Here is a 6,781-nt window from a genome sequence, read left to right on the forward strand (position 1 = left end):
CAGGCACCTGAGAAGTGCATTACTACTTTTTAGCACCAACATGCCTTTTCTGATGCTGTATAGAAAAGCTGCTCAGTTACTGTAATTTTCTCCTTCTTATTCACTCAGCCCCTGGGAAGGTGTTTGGGGATGGGCATTACTCCTCAAATAGAAGTTTGGGTTTCTTTTAAGAACTTTTGGCATTGCTGTTTTGTTGGCTGATAGGCTTAGAAATGAGGCTGACTTAACACATATCAATTTTGTGGCACATATCAATTTTGCTGATCTGTTCTAACAGATTTTTTTTCTCTACTTTACATAGTGAGGAAATTGATGCTGGATTTGATGATACAACCAAAGAAAAGGAAGTGCTGCTGGCTTTCTTGAAAGTGTAAAGAGTCAAAGTGGTCATCACTGATTTTTTTTTTAATAAACTGCAGTTTGTTTTTTCTTCCTGCTTAATTGCCAGAGTTTAATAAAAATGTTCTAGAATATATACTTTTTCTTTGCGATTTAAGTCAATCACTCATGAAGTGACATACAATGTCTCTAGAAAGAGCTTATCTCTTTAAAGAATGTTTCTTTTGTTTCCCAAGCTTTGAGCAAAATTACTTACTAGACATTACTTGGCTATAGCTCTATTCAATTCCTGTTTTAGAGGCTTCTCCTCTACTCTCCCCTTGCTAGGGTTTGAATATTTGTTTCCTTCCAAAATTCATGTTGAAACTTAGTCCTCAATGCAATATAGTGCGACCCCTCATCTGAGGGAGGATGTGTTCCAAGACTCTCAGTGGATGCCTGAAACCATAGATAGTACTAAACCCTGTACATATCTTTTTCCTATATTATATGAATACCTATGAAAAAATTAGTTTATTTGTATAAAAAATTAGGCAAAGAGATTAAAACAACTAGTAATAAAATAGTCAATTATGAAAATTACTGAAATAATAGTTATGTGAATGTGATCTGTGCTTGTTTCAAAATACATCATTGTATGTACTTCCCCTTAGTGTGATGCTATCAGATGATATCGTGCCTGTGTGATGAGATGAAGTGAGGAGAAGATGTAGGCATTGTGACATACCATTAAGGTACTATTGAGCGTCTGACAATATGTCAGAAGGAACATCATCTGCTTTGGATGATCCTGCATTGCCAAGCCAAGATGATGTTGGTGGGTAGTGTATACAGCATGTATACACTGAACAAATGGATGATTCATGTCCTGAGAAGGATAGAGCAGGGCATTGCAAGATATCATAATGTTACTCATAATAGTGCACAACTTAAAACTTATGGAATAAAATTTATGAATTATTTACCGATAGAATTTTCCATTAAGTATATTTGGGCCATGGTTGAGCACAGGCAACTAAAATTGCAGGAAGTAAAACCATGGATAAAGGGAGAACTGCTATAGTGTAAAAGATAAAAGTGATTAGGTCATGATTATCTCATGAATGAAATTAGTGCCCCTATATTGATAACTAACTGATTCCTATCTTACTTTCTAGCACAACACACTTATATGCATTCCCAATGGGAAGTTATAGGAACATGATACCTGAGCCCAGTGGTACTTTTGATAAGGTCAATAAAGATACTTGGAAGAGTCCAGGACCATGAATGTCTACAGTGATGGACATGACTGTAGGACCAGAGCTTCTGCCAAGCAGAGGCAGGATGCAACAAGACACACAAAATCAGAAATCTTCCTGCTTCTGTAACATTTCCAGCTGGAAAATAAATCATAGCCACACATTCCAGCTATGCTTAGGAAACACTGAAACATCCAAGTAGTAATCATCTAGGTATGCTAACTGCAGCGCAAAGTAATTCTGGGGTTGCCAGTGCCATATGCCTTATAGGCTTCCAATTAACTGTGTTCACTTCTCTCTTTTCTCCAAAGGCCAATTATTGTGGAATTCAGCATTTGTCCTCCTCCCCTGGTCCTGCTCAGCTATTCAAGGAAAGGTTGTTACACACCAGAATGTCCGACCATTACAATAAACCATGAAGTCATTCAAACATAGGTGTTGGAAGAGTTTAGCTCTTGGAATATGGATTAAATACCTAAGGTGTATGAATGTAGGATTTTTGTTAGTGCTGATGAGTTGGAATAGACCCCAGAATAGGATGAACATACATTCTAGCTAAGCCAGGATGCTAGGATGTCTCAAAGTAATGATTAATAATGCCTCTTTTCTCTCAGAAGTGCTCAGTTTGAAACAAAAATTACTGTCACTTTGTCTTAAAGATTATAGCCTTTTGGCTTGGTTCAAATGTAATGTAGAAATTTTCTCTATTGTTTTTTTCTTCTGATTCCAAACAAGGGACCATTTCCTTGCTGTTTAATGTTAGCAATGGGAGGCTCACTGCTTTGCAAGGAACCTCTAATTGATGAGTTTGTGGTTCCACATCAAAATCTCCCTTCCTTTAACTCTATCTTTTGATTCTAGTTTCTTTGTGAAACAACACAAAAGCAGGTTTTCTCTTTCTTCCACAAAATACTTTCTATTTTGACGTATTTATGTTGTATTCTTTTCAAAAACATACTTGTGTTTACTTCAATTTCTTTTCCCAACATTTGAAATCCCCAGGAGCTTTCTATGATTTTGAACTGTTACATCCTAAAGACAAGAACAAGAATTTTACTAAGTTCTGTGATGATTTGAATCTCAAAGTACTCTGCAAATGTTCATGTGTGGGAAGGTGTGGTTCCCAGCTCTTGATGGCACCTTTAGGGGGCAGAATCTAATTGGAGGCAGTTGGGTGGCTGGGGACACGCTCTTACAGGGGAAACAGGGACCCCAGCCCCTGATTTCCTGTCCTTATTTTCCAGCTGCCATGAGGTGAACAGCTTTGTTCCACCAGGTACACCCCACCTGATATTCTGCCTTGCCACAGGCCCAAAGCAATAGGGACAGGTGACCATGGACAGAAATCTCTTAAACCATAAGCCAAAATAAACCAGGAGATTTACATGGCACGTCAACACACTCTACCACAGAATTCCTATGGAGAAAACCCTGCATGTTTGCTTGGAGATTGTGGATAAAAGACAATACAGGGGGCTGGGGATGTGGCTCAAGCGGTAGCGCGCTCGCCTGGCATGTGTGTGGCCCGGGTTCGATCCTCAGCACCACATACCAACAAAGATGTTGTGTCCACCAAGAACTAAAAAATAAATATTAAAAAAATTCTCTCTCTCTCTCTCTCCTCTCTCTCTCTTTAAAAAAAAAAAAAGACAATGCAGGAATTGACAATGCCAGCAATTTATAGTGAAAATTTCTTTAGAACATTTACTATTTTGCGAATGCAGGTGAATTGCATAGATAATATGGATAGCACTTCATGGGCAGAAAAGAGCATTATGTAAAGAAATGCTTATTAATTTGTAGAGTTATTTATAGGACAATAATCAATGACAATGATGTTACCTAGCCTTTATCATGTGCAAGTACTGAAGCCAAGAACATGACATATAGAATCTTCTTTACTATTTATAAAAAGTCTCTGAATGTTTAAAAGCAATTGTAGAGACAGAGAAATTCAGCACATTTCATATAAGAGAAGTTTTCAGCTATGGCTTCCAAATTCCATCTGTCCTGCCGTGCTGAGTCCTGTTGTTGCTAATACCTATTATTTGCAAATTGAATTTCTTTTCTTCTTCCTATTCAGACATCATCTTTGTTTGCCTTAAAAAAATGACATTCCTCCTTTTTTTGTTTGCTGCTTCTTCTCTCTCCCTCAAATTCCCTGCCCTCAGTGCAAACTTTTGTATAACATCTTCTCTTTTTTGGATAGTCATTTTCAAAGGTGTGTTCCTCTTCTTGATCTTTAGGATCTCGGCCCCTTTCTCCTGAGCTTCGCTCCCTTTTCGTAAGCCCTCCATTTAGTTCATTGATGACCAATCCTTAGATTAGGCATGTTCCCCTTGGATTCCATGTTTGCTGAGGCTTTGCTGTACTAAAGGGAGATCCCCCCTGCTGCCTGGTTCTCCAACACTCCGAACTGAGGGAGTTGGTGGAAATTAACAACCCCAGCATGCTCTGCTGTTAGATTTCTCACAGTTGGTTTTCTTGTTTATATCGTTTCAGTATGAGGGCCACACCCCACAGATACAGAGCATCCTGCTAGACCCCTTGAACTTCCTTCTCACTGCTCTCAGTCCACAGACACAATACAAATGGGGGTAGGTCAGGGCTCGTGGGAGGGGACAGGGTGGAGAACAGGTGATTAGTGTTTTACTCTGGCACTTTAGAAAGAAACCCTCCCACAGCAGAGCTTCCTGTTTGGCGCTGACCTGGGCAGACAGCAGGGAAGGAACAGGGGCCACCATACTCTGCCAGGCGTAGGCTTCTCTGCTTCCTGAGAGCAGCTGTAACTTGGCTGCTCTCTGCCTCTTTGAAGCCACTTTTAACCATCTTGGAGCTGGTGGAAATTCTTTCCTCGTTTTGGCAATTGTGTGAGTTTTCATTGTCATTAAGATGCTGTCGTTCTGTGTCTATTTAGTGGGCTACCAGGAAAGATTGTTAGCCAGGGACTATTTTAACCTGAAAATTCCTCCCACTGTACTTTCTTTTGTTCAGCCATTCACTTTCAGACACTGAACTTGGCCTGACTGGTACCGTCAGCGTCAGAATCATTACCTTATCCCCCACTTATCAACTGCTGGGTCTTTAGCCACATGCTTGCCTGTGTGGTTTCCCCGCCATCCGCTCTACTCCCACCTGGTCAGACTCTTCACTATCTGCCACAGTCCTGTGTGATTGCTGGGCGTCTGGGCTCCCAGCCGTCTGCCTCTCCCCGCTTTCTCATCCTTCATTTTCCTGTGTGATGTACTTCTCTTAAGGACAGCCTTGTGAGAGTTCCTGGCTCCCGGAAGCTCCTCAGTGACTCCTCTTTGTGATTCTGATAAGGCCCAGCTTCAGATGAGTATTCTAGGAATCTCATGACCTGGATCTCACCTGCCTTCCAGTCTTAACACCTTGACTCTGCCCCTGTACTTTCTGCTCTTACTCCACTGGATTATTCTCTATTTCCAAATATGTTCTGTATTTTCTTCCCTTTCACTGATGCCATTCCTTTACTGTGCTGGGATCTCTCTGTCTCTTTTTGCTGCAGTCTTACCTGTCTTCTAGAACTCCACTAAATACAAACATCCCCATGGGGACTGAATGTAATCTCTTCTTTTTTGCACTCTGAAAGCTGTCTTACCCACTTAATACATTCTTCTTTGTGTGGGAGTGTATGTGTGCTACCTGCTACCTCCCTTTCTAGCTTCGTGAAGTCCCCGTATCTCATTTTACCCTGGCTAAGCTCTTCTTGTTAGATTTTAATTTTCCAGTCAAAAAGAATGCATATAGCAGTAGTGCTTACCTAATGTATCTTGGGCATTGTTCAGTGAGATAATGCATCTAGAGTGCTGAGCAGAGAGTTTGTATACAATGGGCACTCAACATTTATTGGTGGAATAAATGAACTAACGAGTCTTCTGATTTCCTCCTGAATCTCATATTATTGCAAATGCAAGACGTTTCCCTGTCCTAAACTTTGCTAAACTTGTAAGGCTCTCAGAACCAGTTGCATTCTACATATTTCTTGAGTGCTGCCAGAAAGTTTAGGGGCAAGGAGGGAATGATCAAATGTAACGACCATTAGTGAAAACCACAGGCACTGAACAGCTGGATAATGTGAACAGACAAGTTCAGTGGAATCTCCAGAAATGCATCAATCACAGGATGATGGCAGCTTTTGGAGAAAGTTAAGAGATGCTTGAAAAGGAGCCAGAGTGTAGGAGAAAAAGACTCTTAAGAGGTGGGTTTTCAAAACCAAAGTCTCCATCATGGCCAACGCACTTTGGAAAGGTGGCAAATTTGTGTGTAAGAAGACCTCTTGGTTTTATTATGATCTTTAGGAAATTGGAGAGTTTTGTTTGGTTTGGTTTTATTTATTTTTTTTTTTTTGAGCAGTGTAATAATAGAAATTGCCTCAGGGATGGCGTCTGCCATTGCTTTACAAATGCAACACTGTTCTCCCTCTGGGTATTGTGCTGCAGGCTCCTAGAGTGAATATTGCAAAAGCCACTAATAATGTTCCTTCTCAGGTAACATTTTATGGTATAACATATCTTGGCTTAATATGGTCTAAATACATTGGAGTGTAATGTGGTCTGCATGATAACTTTCCGACATGCAAAACCATCGTCTACTTCTGTCTTGGTTTCTGTGGTGTCAGAGGTCCAAAATGAGTCAAGATGACAAATCCTTAGCTAAGGCGATATAAAAGCCACCAAGGTACTATGCTGGATTTATAGCCTCTTGCTTTTCTCAGGAGAGGAAACATAGGGTAATGTAAGGAACACCGAGTGGGTGTCAGGATTCCACCCTAATGCCTCAGGAGGATGAAGCCAATAGGCTTGGGCCCAGCACTTAACCACTGTAGGCCTTATCTCTTCATTGAAAGGAGTACAGGGGACCTTCAAAACACAGAATTTTCAATTCTAAGATTTCTCTTGGCTGCAGAGGAATATATTATGTTGGTTAGGTCCTTGGAATCAGCGGGCTTGGTTTTGAGTTGACTAAGCCCTTTCATAGATGAGGAGTCTTAGACTAGTTGCTTAGCTTTCCCACTCTAGGTTTCCATTTTCTTCTCCCTATAAGATAGGGATAGTAACAACAATCCTTGTATCATTTTTGGCTGTGTAGCAGGTATTGATTCAGCTGCTCAACAGATTTTTTTTTTAGGGACCCAGGCTCTGTTTGACAACTTCACCATCTTTAATTTCATCTTCATA

This window comes from Urocitellus parryii, chromosome 1 (assembly GCF_045843805.1).
Source record: "Urocitellus parryii isolate mUroPar1 chromosome 1, mUroPar1.hap1, whole genome shotgun sequence".
NCBI lineage: Eukaryota > Metazoa > Chordata > Mammalia > Rodentia > Sciuridae > Urocitellus > Urocitellus parryii.